Genomic DNA, 23,073 nt, shown 5'->3' with positions numbered 1-23,073 from the left:
GTAATTTAAATATGAGAAACAAATTTACCTTTTCATTGAAAACCCTACTTTGAGTATAGCCAACTGAACGTATTTCCACATAAACTGGTGATAAATGGAGAGGAGGAACTCACAAAGAATGAGAAGTGCTAATTTGCCTGTGCCCGCATCAAAGCAGTTGCTAGCTGCAAGCATTTGGGCAGCAGCATGCGTGGAAGCACATTGTTCAAATGGAGTTCCTATCGCAAAAATAAAAGCTTGCACATGGTGAAAATGAGGTACAAAATCTTACGCTCTCTTCCTCATTAGCACAGCAGGACAATAATATCAGAGGTGTTAACTGGCAGGTGTGTTTGTAGATAATCGCTCACGCCTGTTGTACAGTGCAGCAGAGAGAACAGAAATCAGGTTTAAAAGCTATCATGCACCAGGTCGCTTTTCACCGAGGTTGGGGCCTATGGCCATGATGTATTAATGTGGATAATACATGTTATTCAATAGCTCTGTAAAGCCTTTTCTCATGGATTTTAACTCTTGCAGAGGCACAATATAATATGTAGAGGTCAAGGTCAGTCCTTAGACGAAGGAGCAGGGCTGGCAAAGTCACCACAACTCGAAGCATCAGGTTCACTGTACGCAGTAGCAGTCAGTACACACAGGCAGCCGGTCTGGCTCCTGCCCCCAGGGCCTCCTAACACACTAACATCCCCAGGATGCACTGAAAGCATGGGTGTGTGTTGCCAGATCCAGGATGTTGTGTCCCAACAGAAATAAGGTGAGAAACAGCTTCGAAGAGGTTCCTGGAGACATTTCCAGGATTGCAGGCTTTAAAACCTCAGCATCCAAAGGCTCCAACAGACCTAGGAGGATCCACTGCAATTAATGGGGATGACCGTGGTGATCTCACTGCTCTTGGTAACCTGTCTCAAGGGCTGACCCATTTGTTTTCACTCTGGATGAATCACTTTTCAGACAGCCTGTCAAATACAAATCTGTCTTGTTTACACATACAAGTCTAGAATTTACCAATTTATAAAAATAACAAGAAATTAACAAGTTCAGCGATCAGCCCCAGAAATAATCAACTACACTGTGGCTTTTCCTCTGACCCATTTGTGGCCAAAATGTGACTACTCCAAGTAGTAAATGCCAACCTGGTAGATGCTGCCACGGTCAGGCTCATTTCAAACTATTTTTCTTACAATAAAACCCTTTTCATTATTTGTTCCTTTGTTAAAATGTTCTTTTCTTTAAACAGGAAATAATCTACAATATTCTTTGAATGAATCAAAGGATATTGCTCCTATAGCCTATGTGTGCTCACCATGGAGTAGATAGAGTGCTTCACCTAAGAGCCCTTTTGCTCTTTTTTTTTGTTGCAGACCTGTGCAATGAATCAGCTTTTCAGATGGTGTAAAGGAAATTGTTGCCAAATTGGCAGGCCCCTACATCAGCACCAGAACAGAATCTGACTCCAGAGCTTTAAAGAAAATTGGGGGAGGCAGGGGACACTACCCTGGATTTCTAAATGCCAGAACTGGACTGATGTGATGCGGCAGGCTGCTGTCACCCACTGTCAGCCAGCTCCTGCCCTGGCTGAGATTGGTCACTGCTCTCAACGGGAGCTGAACTAGACCCTTTGCTCTCTCCTTCACATTTTGACTGAACAAGGAATGTTTTCAATCAGTGTGGGATGGGAAAAATTAAGAGCCTTTTAGGAATGGCATATCCTGAGTTTCCAGAAGCTGTCTAGGTCAGCCCAAAGTCTAGCCAGCCGGTGCACTCATCCCCAGTATTTACACTGACAGTGGAAGCAAGCCTGGAACAGCTGCAAACAATTACGCCTCTGACCCTCTCACAGCAAAGCCCTGTAATGCAGGATACTTCCATTCACACTGCACATTGCAGCAGCTAATGCTCACTTCCTTATGAAAACATCCACATTAAACTTATTTCATCATGGCTAATTGGTACCCAATTGAATTCTTTTAAAAGGTGTGCTTTGCAATATCTGTCATCTGAAAGCTTCCCTTACCAGGAGGAAACATCTGTCTTCTCTGCAGTGGGTTGAACATAAAGGTTTTCTGTTTCCACATTATATATATCCCAGAGAGTGTCAGAACAGAGTAAAACAAGGGTTCAAAATCATAGCATGTTCTGCTACTGTCCACAGCTGTGAGTACCATTGCCGAGGTCTCCTACCCATCTCCATGCTCTTTTCCCACGACTCTCATCCTCCCCAAAGTGGCCCCTAAGCCCATGTCCACTCTTCGTACGGCGTCTGCCCAAACCAAAACTCCAACCTCAAGACACACCCACATGCTGGGACCTCTGCCTTCTTCCTTATCTCCACCGTGGCTCTGCTCCCACAGAACCTACCCCTGTGTTACCAGCCCAGGACCCCTCACTCACTCTCAGCACAGCCTGGCCGGTCACTGCCCAGACTTGCTCCTGTCCCCTGGGCGAGGAAGTTCATGCCTTCCCACTGCCTGCAAGCAGAGCTGCAGGCAGCAGCAATAGCTTCTCACAACTGTACTACTTTGAAGAAGCCTGCATGCCGCTACACAGTGCATGGTTTAGGCACCTCTGGAGGAAAACCCCCTAAGAGCCAGGCCTGGCATCCACCCCGATCTCTTTCTCTGTCCACTACTACTCTAGCTGTGCAAAGCAAGGAAAGTATTCTCATGAATTCCCTCAGCATGAGCGGATCCTGGGCTGACACTGAAAGGATTGCTGTTGCCTCAAAATAATCCTGGCACAGGGAGTGTGTAGCAAGGTGTTTTAGGAACAGAAACATTAAGAGGAAAACAGAAACCAGCAACCCCGCTGGCATGACAGAAGGCATCAAATGCCAAGTCTTTTCATATTTACAGACTCATGCAGTTTTTGGGCTTAATCAAATGCTTCAATGAGAGAAAAAGAATAAATAGTGGAGTCACTAATTTATAATCCTTGAGACTAATGGAAATAATTATTGGACCATAACAGTGAAGCCATGCTCTAGTCTCTTTGGCCTTATTTTAGGCTCTTTCCGTCCTTCTTTCACTTACAGACTTTTTAAGCAACATTTAGATCTAAACTCTCTCACACAGAGTTGAACAGTACAAGGGCCCTGGACTTTGGCTGAGCCAGCAATCGGGCAGCCTACATTTTGCTGTGTTCCTTGATGGGCTGAGAATAGACACTCATACAAGTGTTATTCTTTGCCCTTCCTGATACGGACTTGAGTAATGAAAATGGAAACAGCACATACAGCAATTCTGGCTATTCTGATGACTGAATTGAAAAGTTTTCCTCCAAGGGATTTGATAATTGAGAAAGCAGATTAGAAAAAAAAGTGGCATAAAATATTACTGTAATCTCTCTGAGACTAGAAAATGTATTACATTGACTAATAAGCAACAGGAAGAGACTTTACATTTCCCTTTACACTTACATTTCCAGTTATATAGTTACAGAAGAAATGATTAGGAGGTTATTTTATTTCTGGACTCTCAATGGAGAAGACAGAAAACAGAGGAATGTAGAGACTTTGAACATGAGGTAAAATACAGGCATTGCTCAGGAAAAGATGCCAGCTTACAAATGGCAGAAGGAGAGGCCAAGATCACAGCTCACTGCCCTCCATCACCTCATGGGAGCTCATTGTAAATTGTTGTTCCTCTTTGAGGACTTTTTTTGTAAGGTTACCAGCAGATGGGCAGGGTTGGTGAAACAGCAATGAGCCAGAGAGCTGTGTAACACACAGGTCACGCCTGCTGGAGTCACCCTTTGACCTTAGGTTTTCTGAATTGTCCCCCTAAGTCTTTGCAAGGACCTGAACCACTGCTCAGTATTGTCCAGAAATACAAATCTCTTCTTAAAACAACATTTATCTTACCACCAAAATGTCACTGGAATAACAAGTAGAAAGTGCCCTGGCAAAGCAGTTCATTTTGGTACTAAAATAACAAAATTCAAAACCACAAAAGCACTTGTTTAGCCAGGGAAAAATACTATCGTGAGTGCTTGGGAGTCTGAGTCGCCCCCAGTGCTTATTGGAGCTACAGCTGCTCCCAATGAATTATTCACCACCAAATGCCAGTGGAAATGGTGTGAAGACCACAGTAGTGGGTAAGCAGTGTATAGTGTGTCACAGAGGTGGAGGGTTGGACTAGATCCTTCCAGCCCAGCTTGTGTGTTCAGTGTGAATTCCTTACATGCATTAGGTGGCAGGCTTTCCCTGAGCCCAGCAGGAGTAGGGGAGAGAGAAAAAAAGCTAACTATAATTAATTTTTAAAAGAAATTGTATTAATTTAATGCAATAGATCGAAAACAATAAATGCCAGTGTGTCACATGTCTGCAAAGTGAAAGCTGTTTTCAGATTCAAACTAGACTGCCTGTTTGAATCAAAACACATACCTAGTTTTGGTATTAGTGAAAAGGACAACTGATTTGTCAGTCAGTAGATTATTCTGGTGTTTTACTATTGATACTGGGATTTCACATGTCAGTGCTGGACTGTTCAGGTCCTGCTGCTCAAGAGGCTTGAGCTTTTGGATGTGTTAAGTGGGAGACTGCTGAGTCCTGATCATTTCCAGGCATTACTTGCCAAAATAAATAGTAGCCAGATCAATATTGCTTGGCTTGACACTGTCATAAGCAAACAATGTTCACCTGTAGTTTGCTGTTCGGGGTTTGCTTTAAGGACAGAAAAATACAAACAGGTAGAAGAAAAGAGACCATGGCCTTTCAAGGCACCGCAAGCCAGGAGGCAAGACAGATGAGACTGTCAATGTCTTGGAGGATAGGTTTGGACTTAAAAACTTTTTTGACTGCTTGCAGAAATGCTCTGGGGAAAAAAAATTCAATAGGGAAAATTGAAAGATGCTTCTGCCAGGCAGGAAGAATTAGCTCCACAACTATAGGAGGAAAATAACTTGCCCAGGCAGCAGCTCTGAAGAGAAGGACCTGGGAATGGATGGGTCACAAAGGAAACCAGGAGTCAGTTGCACCACAGTATTGAAAAAAGTCAAACACTGCACTGACATGAATAGACTGAGCTAGAAGCCTACACTGCTCACGAAGTCACCTGTCCTGCACACACAGCCCTGCTCCCAGGTCCCATCTCCTCCTCGCCTGTTTCCAGGGCTGGGCACTGCACCTGACAAAATATGGGAACAACTGGAAAGAATCCAGGGAACAAGAAGAATGATTAAAAGGCCAGAAAACAGTACCAACAGGGAAGAGAGGGAAGAAGATGGGATTATTTAATCTAAAGCAATGAAGACTGGGGAAATCATGAAAGCAGTTTTTGGATATGTAAAATCTGTGGCTTGGAGGAAAGGAAGAATCTACCTTCTAAAGTCCATAACGTACAGAAGAGCATAGGAAGTGATGAGTTCAGTGCACAGCTGGGAAAATGCAGTTCAGACTTGAGATAAACCCTCTTAATGGTGAAGGGAGAGAAGAACAGCTACAGCTTGCATCAGGAAGCTGTAAAGTTTCCAGCATCCAGGAACACTTTGGGCAAAAACCCTTCAGAAATGAGAGGTAGTCCTGATCCTGCCTTTGGCCAAGAGCTTTTTGAGGTCCACCTGGCTCCATGACTACACAGAAATGATCCCTTCTGACATCTGGTGAGCCATGCCACTCTGGACTGTAATACTCACAGAAATTAGGGAGTCAACTGGAACACTGCAAACAACAGTTCCAGCACATGCTGGAAAGACTAAACTTTCTTTTAGTCTTATGAGGAGAATATTATATAGAACAAGGCCATAATTTAAAACTAAAGAAAGGAAATAATGCCTTTACTGGCAAAAGTGGCACTTGCCTGCATGATCAGCATACTACTTTTTACAGTGAGTCATCATCTAAATCCATGGTAGATACTGTATGCTGGAGTTTCTTGTTTTGCTTTGATTTTCAGTCACAACAGCTTATCTCCCGCAAGAACCTGGTAATCATGGAGTGGCACACAGTAGCTGGAAATGCAGAACATGACTTGTCCAGCCCTGAGACAGATGGGCTGTGTTCACACACCCCTCACACACACCACCCACACCCCCCCCCCCACCCCCCTGAGATACCCACCCCCTCCCTGGGAAAATGGAGAATTAACAGACCGGACATCTATGGTTAGAGAAAAACTTTTGAAAGTATCCTCTGCCAAGAGATTAACCATCCTTCTACGAATATTTTCTAGGCATAATGAAAATACACATGTATTTAAAAAAGTTGCCGCACCACAGCTAGACATGTAAATAAAATGCCATTTGCCTTACACTGACACAAGGACACAGTACTAAGGCAGCCATGAACCCACAAAAAGTGAAATGAGTGATCTGCCGCTGTTAGAGAAGGAACAAGACACTCAGTTTAAAAATTATTTTTCACTGGCACACAAATCATTTGGGAGCTTTGTAGATCTTGGCCTTAAAATATCAAGCCACTCTTTCACTTCTGGTAGGATAAATACATTAGGAGCAGAACACAGGTGAGACTCAACACCAGCACTAGCCCCAGGAGATACCACTTGGCTCTCAGAACTACCTTTTCTCTGTATACCTGCCCAGCATGTGCAAGAGAGTCTCAGGCATTCCCACCACAGACTTTTGCAGCAGCACAAGGTTACTGGTTTGGTTTTGATCCAAACATGTTTACATTTTTCCCACACAGTCCACTTTGATGTCTTTTAAATATACCCTGAGCTTGTACTTGCCAAAAGAATAAATACAGCCTTGTTTTCATTTGTATTTTAGTTGTGAAGCATTTAGTTTAGAATCATTTGCATAATGATTTAGCAAGAGGTAAACATAGGTAATAAGAAAAACACTGAACGTGTTAAACATGTGAATTACTGTCTTGCACAGAGCCATTTACCTTAGTAAAATTCTATGTTATGTTGAAAGAAACTGAGCTGAATCACAACCTCTGACAGTGTTATCTTCTACACACTCATCACTTACGTCCCCTTAGCACTTAATTTTCCTACAGTATAAGCTCGGAGAAAGTTAGAAATGACTGAATTACTACTCTGCTGTTGACTGGGCTGGAAGTAGGATAGTGAGTGACACTAGCAATTGACAGCAGTCAACACATCTGGATCCACTGCTGTGCATCAGGTTTAGTGACCACCTCCTCCTATATGTTACAGCAATGCCTCTCACCACATTGGCAGCCTGTTACACGTTCTACAGACTAGTGTATCCAGCATGTGGGAAAAAATCATTTAGCTAGTACCACAAGACAGAGCCACCCATAGTGCTTTGGCCACTTTGTGTCACTAGAGTGTTACAGATTTTAATTTAAAAGTCATCTCAAGTGTATCACCAACACAATAACACACAGCCAGCAGTAACGCAGGTCTAGTCCACTGGGTTCAATTAATTCCATTTGGCAATTTAGAAATGGTTCTGTCTACAGTATGCATGGTCTTAGCTTTAAGCCTTTTTTTTTTTAAAGCACAAATGCTTTGTATTTGAAAAATGAAAAATAAGTACCATAACGAAGCTGTGTTAATATTAGAAGGAGTTGTGCATCAGCGGTTCATATTGAATGGGTATAGGCATTATGTTCACTGGTGCTAGGATACCATGGTGATGGGCCCTGAAGAATTACCAAAAATAGATTAAATGCATGTGGCAAGTGATAATAAGCACAAAATGTTTTCCATACAGTAAAAATGCCGCAGGAAAGCGGAATAACACATTCTATAAATCAGCTCAACAGATCAACAACTTCCAGGCAGAATACTTGGGGATCTGCATGCGTAGTCAGAGCTGAAGTCCTAAGCCCAAAATTGCCAAGAAACCAAATTTGGCAATAGTGTCTGCACCTAAAGAAATTCAGACTGAGGAGACTGGCACAGGATCTGCTGTTGCTAGCAAAAATGTATGAAAGGAGCTGAGAGGTTTGGATTTAAAGTAAGAGACATTAATCACTGGGTAACACCTACCACAGTAACTGCATCTTTCCAAGCTGCTGGAGTCTCATCCCTTTTTGTATTGAGTCAATCAAAATATTAAAAATGTCATTCTTTGAAGCTGTGCTGAGCCAGGCTGCTTGTTCGCTGCTGTGTAAAACAAATCACTCGAAAGAGTCTCACTGAAGCTGCCCACTGATTCAGCAGGGTGCTCATACACAGAATTAAAGACACGTGTAAGCACCAGAAGCTCTCGTGCAGGATGACAGGAGACGGCACACCCCACTTTCTCATTAACAACCACTATGCTGCATTACCACAAAGCGCATGACAAAGGGACATGTAAACGGCATTGCTACTTGCTCACAACTGTCAGCAGCGCTTTGCTCAAACCATCCCTTATGGAGAAACATGCACAGCAAACCCATTTGTTTATGAAAACAACAGCTACCTAAAGCCACATTGAAAATGTATTAACTGGGGTTATTTACCACTACTGAGGCGACTCAGTGTATGTAGACACATATATAAATATTCAGGTTGCTGCTCCAGATATTAAGCCACCATCAACCCAAAGTGACAAGAGTTTCTGAAGCAAAATTTCTTACATTTCACAGCTTGCAGGAGCTCCCACTGAAGGGTGGGTCACCAGAAACAGGTACCAGAAAGCCACTGGGAAGGGGTATCCCATCGCATAGCAACATGCCAGAGGCATTCAGAGGAAAGCATGTGGAGCCGCCTGACAAACACTGGAGGAAAAGATGTCAAATGTGGCCATTTGGGGAGGACATGTTCCCCCAGATTTCCATGGCTTTGGAACACTGGTGTTACTGGGGTGAATACAAAACACTCTGCCAATCAGCCAGAGCGGCTCTTCCGAGCGAGACAAGAGCAGCAGAGTCCTCCTGAGGTCGGTGGGATTTTTTAACGTGAAGGAGCAACAGAGAGATGTAATTGCAAAGTCTGTTACTAGGTGACACACCAAGTCCTGACAAACTATACTGGGTGGTATTTTGACATATCGGTCTGTGCGCTAAACTCTATGCCAAAAATCCACGTTTCACCATCTCCACCCTCTGCTTCCTTGGATGGCTGAGAAACAGGGCCTCCAGAGCACATATGCTGAGATAAATGTTCTGAAGACCATCAGGTTAAGGACTCAAAACCTCCTGGCCCTCTCAGTCTTTTCTGTAGGAAATGAAGAAAAAACATGAAAACTGCTGTGTTCTCCAAAATTATTTCCACCTCCTGCTAGCAAAAAGGACAAGAGACTGAAGGATGTGCAGGAAAACAAAAACCCCAAACCTCTCCCAAGAGCCAGGGAATCATTTGGGAAGTTGATTTGTCCCAGTAAAAACATAGTCTACAGCACTTCATATATCTTTTTGGAACATGGACACATTGAGAGGATAAGCATCTCCACTCTCCATGCAAGACAGTCCTTTAAGCACTTCAGCTCTTGGCCGGAAGAAACAGGTTTTATTGGGTTTTTAAGCAGTTTAAAACCAAAAGCTGATTGGGATAATGGAGCAAAGCTTCTGCATGGTTTACAGATCCCACTTGGTCCTGAGGACACAGTATCTTTCTCACTAGCTCTCACACCTCAGTGCAACCATGTAAGAGGAAGAACATCAGCATGAGATCTCAGACCTTGTGGGCACCGGACAGCTGCTGGGCTTGGTCTGGCTTCAGGAATACTCAGAGGACCCTACAACAGCACAAGCCTACTGTGACAGTGGCCAGCCTTACTGGGGAATAAGTGTGGTCCAGATCTCTGTGAACTTGGGCCATGCTACAGAAATTCTCAGGTGACTTCTTAAACCAACTTCACCGTCCCTTAATGGTATAGGAATAGCAGGATGAACGCAGATCTATAGCAACAAGAAAAACTACAGCAGAAATATGTATGCTATATTAAAGATAAGAAATGAGCCAAGGGGAAGATTTGAGTTTACTGTTCACCTCCATCTTAGCTATAATAAAAAGCACAGTATAAAGTACAAAATATTGTTAATTATTGCAATACTTCACATTTTAACCTGTAAGTGTGCTGACAAACCAAACCCCCATTGCTTGCTGAGCTTTCCTTCAAAGCGCAAGGCAGGAGCTTGCCACTGTGCAATGCACTGAGGTAATGCACCCCAGCCCTGCATCATGCCCCTGGCAAGGGCTGGCAGACAGCCATCCTACTCAGAGAAAAATCCTCCACACCTTGCCTTTAAAAGCTGTGTGTTGACCGAAAGCTTCCACAAATACTGAAATATATCGCAATACGAGCAAACGAGACAGGACTGTACCCAGGTTAGGGCTCCCAGCTGTATTACTTGCTGTTCAGGACCTCTTTTCTTTCCTCGCCCCTGCTGACCCAGCCGTTGCCACACTTAGCTCAGACAGAGATGCCATAGCAGGGCACATTACCACAGTACTTTTCTCTGGTGTAAGAGGAGGACTTCATACCATGGTTGATGTAGTACCCACTTATAGCCTTCTTTTGTGCCTGCAAGTTGCCCTTGTGTGCCGCCATACTAATGGTCTGTTGACAGGATCGATGTTTTTGTAGCACAGCAAGTACAGTGTCAAGTGCAAGTGCCCAACAAACAGATCATGAGAATCATCCTCAGAACAGCTTACAGGGCTGCGCCTGGTGGCTGCAATTCCAGATGACCAGAAGGCATGGAAAGACGTTGGACAGATGCTAACTGCAGCGCAGAGCTACAGAAATACACAGACACCTTTACAGTAAGATCCAAAGGGGATGTCTGACTTCTGCTTTGAAATTCCCCAGCGCTTGGGCCTAATACGCTCAGCATGGTATTAAAAAAAGCAAAGGCCACTTACTCTTGTTATTGCAAAATACTGCTCTGAGATGATAGGACTCTGTTTCACTTTCTCATAATCTTCAGGAACATAAAAGATTTCACATGTAAATTCTGGTATTCGACATTAAAATTAAATTTGGAGACAGTAACACAAGGAAGATTTTCTGAAATTAGCACAAATAATACTCCCCACCGCACATTACTTAAAAAAATTAGCAAACCCAAAATTTCAGGCTAGGCAGAAGAGTGGTTTGCAGTAGAGAATTTAGATCACTGGTTATTGTTATTATTCAGCCAGACCTGATCTGCTCACTTTTAGCATCTGACATCTCCTGAGAGCTCTCTAAGACTCTCCCTTGAATGGTCTATCCTTGAGTGGTCTATCCTTATGTGAATTTGAGAGGCTTCAGGGTGTTCATAAACGGTTTCCTTATTAGAAGGAAAGACCTCCGCTGACAGCACTTGGTTTTGAGGAAGGAACTGGGGAAAAGGAGCCATCAAGCAAATGGTTTGCAAGGGAAAACCCGCTACCTAATTCCCAGCAGCGGCCTCTCTTTGTTGTCCAGAGCAACTTAACCGAGACCTAAAATTTCAGAGGGTTTTTCTATTCCTTCTAGCACACCAGATCCCTCAACGTTTAGGGATCTAAAAGCAAGGAGCCGTCTCTCAGGCAGAGCCGCTGCACGTACAAGCAGGAGACAAACGTTATCCTTTGGGCATTGCCGTGAATTTGAGGTCGGTCCCGGTCCTTCTCCCGCTGAAACGAGCGTGTGCTTTGCACCCAGGTAAGGGGGACCGGGCTCACGCCGTGAGCCGGGAAGGCCGAGCCTCACTCCGGAGCTCTGCACCGCCGCCGGGTTAACGAGGCTGCGGGGTCAAGCGGGGAGCTCCCCCGGCGACGCTCTGGCCCCCCATCCCGCCCCGGGGCGGCGGGCCCGGCGGCGCGGAGCCGAGAGAGGGCGCTGGAGCCTCAGGCAGCGGCGGAGCGCGGGGCTGCCCGGGGCCGAGCGGCTCGGCCTGCCCCGGGCCCCGGCTAGCGGCTCAGGCGACAGCCGCGGGGGCTGGCGACCGGCCGCAGGCTTGGAAGCACCTTGCCTGCTCCCGGTCTGAGAGATGGCCGAGGTCAGGCGTGTTCACGGCTCCTGGGGTTCAGGTGGAGAGGGAGGTTCTCGCAGAAAGAGCTGCTGATGGGAAAGTGGAAGTCGGAGAAGTGGCTTTGCTTTTGGGGAAAAAAAAAAAAAAAAAAAAAAAAAGACATACATAAACGTCTTTCAGGGCTTTGAAGGGCTAAATTCTCATAGGAAATTGCACATATGGTAAAAAAAAATAAGTAAACATCCAGGATGTATAGGAAAACACAACAAAACCGCAATTTTCAAAGCACAGGAGTACACCATGTGTTTACATCTAGTCTGGAGACGCTGAAAACAACTTCAAAAAGTTATTCATTTGCCTAAAGGGCTCCCCCTGTGACAGGAAAGCTGTCGGCCAGCTCTGCCTGCCCCAAGCCTCTCCCTTCAGCCAAGAGGATTCAGAGAAGGCAGCTCTGCTGGCAGCGCATCCCGCCTCCTGCCACCACGGCTCAGGGACGTTGCATCCCAAACAGCGCTCCTGTTGACATGGACATCCATACAGCAACACGGAAGGCTCCACAAAAGTAGAGATTTCCAAGCCACGTTGCAGAGTCTACGAAAGATTAGCCTTTCTATTGGGTTGGTCTCTTCAGCTTCACATGAACCAAATTCAACCAGTTTCTCTTTCACATAGTCCTGAAAAGCATTCCTCCTCTCTCACCCAAACAATTACTCTAGAGTTTCCTTGAGTATAGCTAAAAAACTGATTTTATAAAGTCCTGCAAGCTAAAGACAAGTCTGATCCCATACACTAACATTACTTCTTCTTAGTATTTCACATGAAAAGCATTGTTTATTCTGCTCTGTTGTCTATTTTGCAATTAGGGGTTCTCCTGAATGTAGGTCACAGAGGCAAGGCATATTAGCAAATATTACATATTAGCAAATATGGCACAGCTGAACCAAGGGCCGATTTCTGTAGCCTGTAGTAGTTCTTCCTAAATTTTTTCCAACAAACATCTTTAGACCACAGCATAAACAAAACATTGTGATGGCTTCCAAGTAATTTTGCCCTGCAATATATTGCTGATGTGGTGTCCAGAGCAGGGTCGGGTTTATAACTCGGCTTCAAAAATTGAGGTTAATTAAGGCTTCTGTCCCCAAAACAGAAGCTGCAGGACCAAAATCATTGAACGGTGTTGAATATTCCCCGAGGTGAGCCTGGGTACCTGCAATCTCACTCATGACTCTCCAGCCCAAGACATATTCCTACGCTGATTCCAGATTAGGCATGATGCTAGAGTTTTGTTGAGGAGAACCAGGACTGTTACCAAATTTTGTATGTCCCACTAGAAAAGCAGAGGACTGGTGTCAGTAGACTTTCCCTCAAATTTTTGGCCTGAAACACATTTCTACTTCATTGCCCACATCAGCGTGAGGGATCCCAGAAACAGAGGCTGCAAGAGCATGATCAGCTTGACAGTTATCAGTAGATTCAAACATCCTATGCTTCATTTTGGCCTCAGCTGTACTCCTCACCTACCAGGATAAGACTCGGGTTCCCTGCAGTGAGTTACAGGCAAGCTGCACATCTGAAATTGTTCCTGAGCTTCGCATGCCCCGCAGAGGTGACCTCGGAGAAATAACAGCCAATTCCAACATACCAGCAGCTTCTACTGAGCACAGATACTTTCCCAGCCTGTGGGCCTGCTGTGGTTAGACTGAAGTTGAAAGGATCATACAAAGCTGAAGATGGCCTTCAGTAGACTAAAATACCTTCCACCTAATTTTGGCCTGAAATGGACTCTATCTGTTGTCAGTCTCCCAGATTCACACCTCCTGAATACATGCAGCAGAGCCATGATTATTACTCCAAGACCTCAGAAGCAGGCTAAATCTTCCAGTAAAAGTGGGACCCTAATACACAGCCTACACAAGGGTTAAGTTCAGCAGAAAAGAAAGTACAGAACTCAAATTATGAAATAATTCTGCCAAGAATTGGCTCACGGCCATCACTTGCAAATTCAAAGGAACTTCCTAACTGTGGTCTGAAGCAAGTTCCCAGGGTACTGTTCAGAGGTATAGGACTGGGGTCTCCAGAAGAGAAGCTGCAGAGTCAGGATTACTACGCAGTATTAGAAAATCTGGGAGAGTGAAATTGGTATCGGTACACGGAGACTCTGGAGTCTTTATCATAACTTTGACAAGAAGGGTATTTTGCTCTGTTGTCCAGACTGAAAGGCTAAGGAGGGTCAGAAGGCATAGTCAGGACTACAAGTAGGTTTTCACACCTTCTATAGGGAGGGTGGAGGGCTGCCCCTCTGCATGTAACAAAACACTCTCCCTGTTCCTAGTTGTCCTAAACCTGAGCCAGTGCTTCATGCTGGGTCAGCCATCTCTACGCTAGATTCTACAGAAGGAGGAGGGTTTCAGCCTAGGCTCCTGGGAATATCTCAGGGCTTGCTGACAACTGACAGGAATAAACGTCAATTGCTGCTTCTTAGCCTTGAGGCAGGAGGACCTTGTGACTGCAAGGCCACAGGGCACAATTAAGACCATTTCCACACAGGTGGGGCTTGCCATTGTCTTACTCCATTATAACTCATTATCCCAGCTATGCAGGACCCAAAGATGAAGCAGCGCCTTCAAGGCCAGGTTGCCCCCAGTCTTACAGCCAACTTTTACTCCAACTTTAACCACAGACCACATCCAGCCCAGACTAGACTATACAAAACTCAATCAATCTCTGCTGGTAGCAGAGTTTATTATAGCAGTGTAGGCTCAGCAAGACAACTACAGAGGAAGGGAGGATGTAAAGGGGTTTGATATGGAGAGTAGAAAAGTACCAGTGAGGGGAAAAAGCCAGGGAGGGAATGAGCTCAGTATTTCCCAGGCATTATCACCAGGCCTAGACACCACCAGCAGGAATGAAAAGGAAAGTAAGATTTGGTCAAGGATGTGTGTGAAAGGGAAGCCTGATGGAAAAGAGGACTGAAAGCAACAGAAAAAGCCGGAGCAAGTTGATTTTTTTTTTTTTTTTTTTTTTTTTAAGGGGGGGGGGGGTGTGGGCCAAGAGGAAGGGCAAGAACCACGACTATATCTGTCACTCGTCTCTCCCCGCCCACTCTGAGAAGCTTCAAAAGAGATCTGGAAAGAGAGAGGAAAAACACGACTGTCAGATATTACTGTTCCAGCCACTGAGTCATGGCAGGAAACTACTGATACTGTAAACCAGTACCGTAAGGTCAGAGACTATTTGAGTTTTACCAAGGCTCACTGCAAAAAGAACAAATATTCAGTGGTAAGAATTTGTCCCTTTTGTAACTCTTGCTGTTACCATAGATCCATTTCACCGACATGTTCGAAAAAAGCTGCCTTTATTTTAACATTTCATGTGAGTGCAGACGGTTCTTCTCTTCCTCTCTGCCTGCATCTTTGTTTTTATTGCAACAGATGCTTATTAGGAGAAGGATGTGGAGAAAGAGTAGAAAAAGCCTCCAGTCTTTGGGGTGCTACTGGATACTTGGGCTACTCCAACTGTTATAATTGCTGTGCCACAGAAAAGTCATTTTATTATGATCTTCTTATCCTTCCATCAAATTAGTCACTGACAGTTGTCACCATCTATGTGGCCTTTTCAGACGCAGTCACCGTCAGTCTCATCAGTGCAGTACATGTACAATGGGTGGAATTATTTGTACCAAGATGGCACAGTCATCCTAATTCCCACAGGAACACAGCAAAGAAAAAAAGCAGGAATTTGCTGTTGTGTGGAGGGCTCAGCAGTCTCCTCCCAGCACACTAGGAGAGCACCCTTACACTCCCTGCACTGCTCAGACCCAGCATCCCAGACAGGTAGGCTCAGTCATGTTTTGAGGTTTTTTTATTCCCCACTGAGAGCTGACAGGGTAAAGCATCACAGGATTCCCAGCTGCCAACCCAGAGGCACATGCTGGCCATCCAGGCAAATAACATTTTTCAGTTGACAAGCCTTTGTGGAAAGGTAAGATGCCACCTAGCCCAGAAGTGCTGAAGAAAGGGAAACAGCAGATATTGAGGATTCAGGGATAATGGGGGAAGGAGCAATACAGGATGGAACATGGATTCTTGGGGAACTGTTAGCTGTGTCCTACTACTTGTCCTACTATTTGTTAATTAAAATTTTTAATGACTCACTTCAGTTTTGCTCCTGTTGCCTAGGCACATCCACTATGGCTTTGCAGCCACTCATCACAGTGGACACAGCTAGGAAGGAGGCTCCTGGCCCACTTCAGGGGTTAAGGCAAAATGGGATGATTGTGTGCATCTGCTACTGTAACCCACCATGCAACCCACTAAGCAACTTTCCAAGTTGGTCATCTTAAGCTAATTGCTTCCATAAGTCCTGAGGGTCTCTATCCAGCTCAGACTTCTGAGTCACAGCACCCAGCCTGAATCAGCCTTGATCAAGTACCATTCAGCAGAAGGACACGTTCTCAAGAACAGCCCAGTGCTAGTAATGCCTGCCAAATCAAGGAAGTCGGTCATAGCAGGGAAAGACACTGGTGACCCCGGCAACCCTTCCCCTTCTTCCTCCACCGAGAAAACAAAGCAAAACAGAACTTGACACATCAGGCAGGAGGCATTTAATCCAGTGATGCATGGAACAAGGGGATGCAGGAGAGTTGTAGGGCAACATCCTGCACATTCCTGTAATAAACTGGGAAGTCATGGCTGGAGGTAATGCACCTTGCAGCAAGCTATGGGCAAGCACAAACACAGGCACCTGCATTGACAGAAGCACTGAAGAGCATCAAGTGTGGAATGCCTCCACCTTTTCCTGACAGTAGCTTTAAAGGCTGCTTAATAGCTTTGTTGTTTTAACAGATAAAATAATTTCTGACATTACAGAAACTAGCCAGATGCTGTATGATGCTATATGCAGGGCATCACTGTAAAATATAGCATGGCTGAACTTCAAAACACTCCTGACAGAGATCACTGGCCTAAAAAAAAAAAAAAAAACCAACCAAAAACACATTCCCCTCTCATCTGGGCTTACAGGTACTGATGAATTTGACGACATGATGATGATTTCCAGCAGGGGAGCAATATTTGTCTCAGTTTCCACACCAAAAGCAGACATGGAAAAGGGCAAAGAATATAATGACTCAGTATCACAGGGCGGAGACTAATTAGCAGCAGATCAGGAGCAAGCAGTGGTCTCTGGAAGAAGGTGCTTTCATGAGCAGAGCACAATCTTACTCATCGCCTGTCTTGATCAATTGCAGAGGTTTCCATGAAACAAATGCTAAGGCTGCCTGCCTCACTGTCATAAACTGAAAAAAACTCTGGTGGGGTTTTTTGCTTGTTTTAAAAGAAGTGCCTCTGTTTGGGACCTTCCCTATTCTTTTCTTCCAGTATTCAGTTTATTGGGGGGGGGGGGGCGGGGAGAAAGCCCCCCATAGTAACCAAAATCCTACTGTATAGCAGGAGCGCTTATCAGTCAGTGCCTCCATCAGCTCCCTCTGTTCACTGAGGATAGACAAAAACATTGAGAATATGAGGACAGCACCATTCTTTCACTCAATCAATGCAAATGAGCTACAGGGTTATTTCAGCAATTGCTTCTTTCAAGACATGCTATTCCCCTCAGTGATTTCAGGCAACAAGTGACCTGACAGCACCTACCTTTTCACTGGTCAAAAACTCTATAAAAACATTTTATCCGATTAGTTATCACATTACCCCATCAGCAAGGTGAATTTTATTCCTGCTGTAACAAATCTGTCATCGTTCTGGGTTTATCAGAAAAGTACACTGTGAATACACTGAAAGATAACTCTTGTCTTATGATTTAGCTGATTTTTCTAGGCATATATCGGGAAACTCTGGCAAAACTAAGATTTGAATCTGGGTCTCCTAGTGCTCCTGCCTATTCTTAATGATATGTACTGGATTGCCTCCTAGTAATTTTTTTTTCTTGTGAAAAATCTATTGCTCACTTAAGGCAGCTTAAATGCTCAAAAGCCAAGAATTGATTTGTTTATTTTTAACTAAAATAGCAAGTGCATTTTTCAGGAGCTGATGTATGCCCATTCATATTGAAAAAGGCTTCAGCAATTAGCATTTATCTTTAGTTTTGCAGGGCTGATGGAAGGCACTGACTTTATGAATTTTAAAGTCTCCATTCCTCAGGATAAAATCAAAGGTGGGGAGCAGAGCGGGGGTCCTTCTGCCATACTCTGCTCTCAGCTCAGCTGGGACTGCAGGAGAGTCAGTCAGGATGCCCATACAAACCAAAAGAAATGGGGCTGTCTGTTGAACACTGACCTCCCCACCGGCGCAGGTGCTTCTGCACAGCTCCCTGATCTCACATGGGCTGGGAGGAACTCCTTCCTGAGATAACAGACACTGCCTGAGCACCGCTGCTTTAAAAAAATACAAAGAACACAGGCAAATGCATGCCCTGTGAAATATTTTGAAGGGTTTTAACAGACACCTTGTATTTGGTGACCAGGAGTTTGACAAGCAAAGGCGATAGGCACCACCCAATTACCCCGGCTGAGGTCCGACCCATGCCATCGATGTGACACAGTGACGAGGCCCTCCAGCTCTCTCTTGCCTTGCTGGCCAGTCATTACAGCATTTCCTTAAGGCAGCAGGAACTCTGGCATCCTATAAATCCTCCTCTCCTAGGCAACAAGCTGACTGACTCTCTATTTCCTACATTTCTTTGCTTTTTCATTCATTCTTAACTGCATAACTGGCAGTTCCATCCACCAGGTTTTCTACTTCTGCAGTTTATGATTTTCAGAAGCCCGCCAACGGGATTCAGGAACATAAACCTCCCTGCAGCAGTGGTTGGGCAGGCTTTTTTCCAAAATCAGCCAGGCTAGGAAAGGCACAGAAAGCACTCACTCTGACACAGCGCAGCCTGGATGACCTCCCCTGAGTGCTCACACAAGCTGAGGTGTGCAACAATCTGTGGCAGGATGGAAATAGTGATGAGCAGGGACAGATTTATTTTGAAAATAACAATCCACGGCAGGTTAAACTTGTTTCCTGGGCAGCCTGGCCATGCATGGGAACAGGCCCTCAGTTTTATACCCCTCCACAGCCTAGAAGGCCATGTCAGCAATAGCAGTGAGCAGTGGCACAAGTGGGAGGCAGCGGTCCTGTACGTAGGACATGTCCTCATCCCTCTCCTCAGAGGGCACGACTGGCAAGAAGTACCTAAGAGCTGTCCACGCTGCATTGTTAGACCTGTGTCCTTCAGACAGGCCTGCCAGAATTTCACATCATGTCCCATGCTGTGCAATGACTGCGCAAATGTTGACGCCACTGGTGGCCTCACCCTCTTGTCTGGGGCATGAAATCTGCCACCTAACTCCTGAACATCACCTCGAATAGAGAAGGACACATCCCCACAGTCTCGAAGTTCATACCACTCTTGTGACAGCTGCAGAAATTACTGTGGAGAAAACCAGTTCAGTACTGAGAAAGTACCACAACAAATGTGAGAGACACTTTCTCTCTCTACAGTTCATCATCAGAAACAAGGAGAGACCTAAGAGACCAAGAGACTTTCTTGCCACAGCCCAACACTGCAAGCCAAGCTGCAGCCCACGCACCTCTGAACTACTCACTGATCTTCTGCACGATAGCTCTATGAGCCTTAAACCAGGGGATATGGTCAACTTACATATATAGATTTCAATTACGTGTAAAAAGCCAAATTCATTACACCTTAAAGCGTGGCAGTTTTAACTTGAAGTTTTCAGGCTTTTCCCTATCTTCTGCTGGCAAGACCACTGTATTTGCTGATACATGTGAGGAAATTTTCCCAAATAGTATCAGGGGGAAAAAGTATGTACATCTCTCTCTGTAGGCTGCCCAAATCGCCAAGCTTGCAGTGAGTGATGCAGTAGCTAGGGAGTAGCTAAGACGATTGAGCCTGTGCCTGCTCAGTGGGAGGCATGAGGATCATCTCGCAAGGTGTCAGCAGATGGCTGTGTGCTGAAGGTATCTCCCTAGTGACACCCATGGGAAACAGCTGGCAGAAACCTAGGATGAGGGTCAGTTGTCTGCACAATTTGTCCAACACAATTTAGCCACCTCTGGGAATCTGCAATGCCTACATAGGGCTGAGACTGCGGCACAGGACACTTGGGAGGCCACTGCTCCTCTGCAGCAATAGCTGGAGTTCAGGCACCACGGGTGTGGGCACCTCAAATGGCACTAGTCCTCTACATTTATGCACCTGAATCATTCCTCTGCAAACCAAGCTAAAACCAACTGGAAAAGCTGGTAACAGCAAGAACTCAAGTTATAGCTCTCTGTCTGAGCTGTTAGAATTAGTTTAGGGTCTGACATGTGAGTATCACGATCTGATAACAATTACCAAGAAAATACCAACATAAAGGGCAGTGACACACCCTCCCTACTCTGTTTACAAATGTCATGGTCATATGAGATACTAGTCAAACACATCAGCAGACTAAAAATAAACCACAATAGCATATGTTGATAAATATTTATTTCAAAACACTATGGCCCTTTACATGACTAATGTTAATGTGATTTCAGACTGAGAAGAAAAGAACCAATGTTGATTGCATGCTTACTGTGTTCAGAGTGAAACAGGTAACTACCATCAACCCTAGCATTGTATTCTCCCATTAAAAAACGTTACTAGGTATATCAAACAATCAATCCCATTATTGTTTTTAGTATGCCAGTGAGTAGTAGCACAGGATGCAACCATAAGGCCCACAGGTATCATCTTGGAAGAGAAGCAGCCATTTGTGAGCAACAGGGTTCATCCTTTCAGGACTACGTGGGCCTGGTTTCATGCACCAGCCAACAGAACCCATATCATAGAGAGGTTAGAAGATGTCTGCCCAGATCTTTAAGGGGATCTTATTCCCAGCTAGATCACCATCAAACCATTTTCACAATAGCATCTGCCACTGAACCGATGCTAATTAGTCAGTCCTCCCTTCAGCAAGGAAGACGTGACAGCAAAGATGGAATTCTTTAAAAAAATGGCCCAAAAAGCCCCAGTAAGGATTGCAGCACTTTGTGGCCTACACCATGCTTGTCACAGGGCAGGGAGATGGAATCTACATACCACAGCGTGTTGCAATAGCTGCAGAAACATCTTTCTCTTCCTGCTTCCTCTCCACCCTTGTTCAGAGAGTTAAGGTAAGATGGGAAAGCAGCTGCAGCTTTCAGAACATCCCATCTGGGGACCCAGGACAGCAGTGGCAATGCTCCTTCAGTGTGCTCTATGGCCTCAGTTGCTCTTTGGTTGCTTTAATGTTTTCTCTGCAACTCTGTACTCGCTAAGTTTCACTTCTCTAACTGTTGTGAGTAGCATAAAGAAAATTCATAGAAGATCTTGAACAGTTTGGATGGTATTGTGGTATTGTAATAGGGGCCGCACAACAGACAATGAAGTCAAGAATCTACTGAAGCAAATGGTTCTGTGTCAGGAGTGAGAGAGAGAAGAATTGGGAGACGTCACTTGACTTGGGGAGAGGGATTCACAGCTCCATGAAAGTCTATGGAGTGACTATTCTAACACTGAAATAAAGTAAGCTTTCCATTCTGCACACCACAGCCTCTAAGTGGAAAAGCGGGGCTCTTCCAGGGATGAGTTTAATAGGCTGAAATGTCCATAGGGAGAAACACAGGAGCCCCAGGAGTGTTGGAGTCTGCATTTGGCTCTTTGTCTCACAGAGATGTCTGGAGAGAAAGACCCTGATTACCTAACACACAAGCAGCTTTATTGGAATTGTTTGTCCATCATTCTCCCAAGAATATGGAGACGGAAAGGAATATTGCATGGTTGGGTATTTCTCCAGTTCCTCGGTGAAGACAGAAGCTCCAGGAGGTTTGGAGAGAGTTCTTTGAAAAGAGAAAACAGTGTGTTTCAAATGAGACACCTTCTTCTCTAGGATGATGTACTGGCAATGCCAGAGTGCAATGGGCTGCTCTGCTGATTCCCTGAAGACAGGAAAACCTGAGTGTGAATGACAGATGCTCTGTCTCCTCTCTTCTACATCCTTCCAAACAAAGCAGGGCCCACAGTGCTGAAGGGGACTGCTGCTTGTAGCAATAACATGCACACTATGGTTACCTTATCCAATAGAGCATTACTTAGGCTAAATGCCCACTACAGCATCTGCCCACTCCTTATACTACAAGGGCCTCCTAGAAACACTGAGCATACTGGTCCAAAAGCAATTTTCATTTTATCTTGGATTGCAATGACACGAGCACCGTGTCCACCCTGCTAAATGCACTCAGCTCAGCAGTTTACCAAACACACTTGGAATCTGAAGGGCCAACAGGGAAATCGGGTATCAGTGCTGGCAGCCTGAATTTTAGCAGTCAAAGATAAAAGGAGGGTTATAGAAAGTGAAACATTTCAACGCACATATTTCTTCTGCTGTTCCATCACGCATCTGCCTAAGTTGCAGTAATCTGCAAATTTTCTCTACAATTGGCCACTTTCATGAAATAAAACTTATTTCTGGTGAAAAATAATATATACAGCCCAACACTATGTGCATCATTCATGCAGAATGGGAAAGCACTCAGTGCAGTGGGAAAGGGTCATCTTATGCATGCTGCAGAACCCATAAACAGATAAAAGTTACATTCAGTTCCTAAGTATTAAGGAGTACACATAAAAAGGAGACCCCCCACTAAGATGGCAGAAAACTCAAACTAAAGGAAGAGAGAAAGGACAGCTGTGGATACTCGGGCACATACTGCTTGAGAGCTATTCCAAGAAGATGTCATTTCAAACACAGCCCCCCATAGCAGGAATTTGCCAGGTCCACAAATATATCTCTCACTCTTGGACAAAGACATCCACTTTGGAGAGACTGTCTGGTGGGCAGCTGGCAACATGACCACCAGGACAGTATGATATCTCCTTGTGTCCTGCTAATTTTTTATTATTAAGGAGTGCTCTACTTATGTAGAGTGCATGACAAAAACATGCCTCTACAGTAAGGTAGATTCAACCAAAACCAGCAGCAGAAAACTTTTCAGAAAAAGATGTTCTTTCCAAGTCCTTTTTACTCTCTTAGTAGTTATACAAGTTCAGAAATTTATGTAATATTGTGAAGCGTTACCTCAAGAAATACATATACTTTGGCACTTGTGCTGTGTTTGTATAGAGCATTGCTGAAAGCTCATGGACTTTCTGAAACATGCCGTAAGTGTAAATCCCTGCTTCGGTCATGTTCCATTTCTCTGTATGGGAAACTAAACCAAAGACTTAGCACTCTACAGAGCTGA

Source organism: Accipiter gentilis, chromosome 9 (genome assembly GCF_929443795.1).
Source record: "Accipiter gentilis chromosome 9, bAccGen1.1, whole genome shotgun sequence".
Classification (NCBI taxonomy): Eukaryota; Metazoa; Chordata; class Aves; order Accipitriformes; family Accipitridae; genus Astur; species Astur gentilis.
This window is presented reverse-complemented; position numbering follows the sequence as displayed.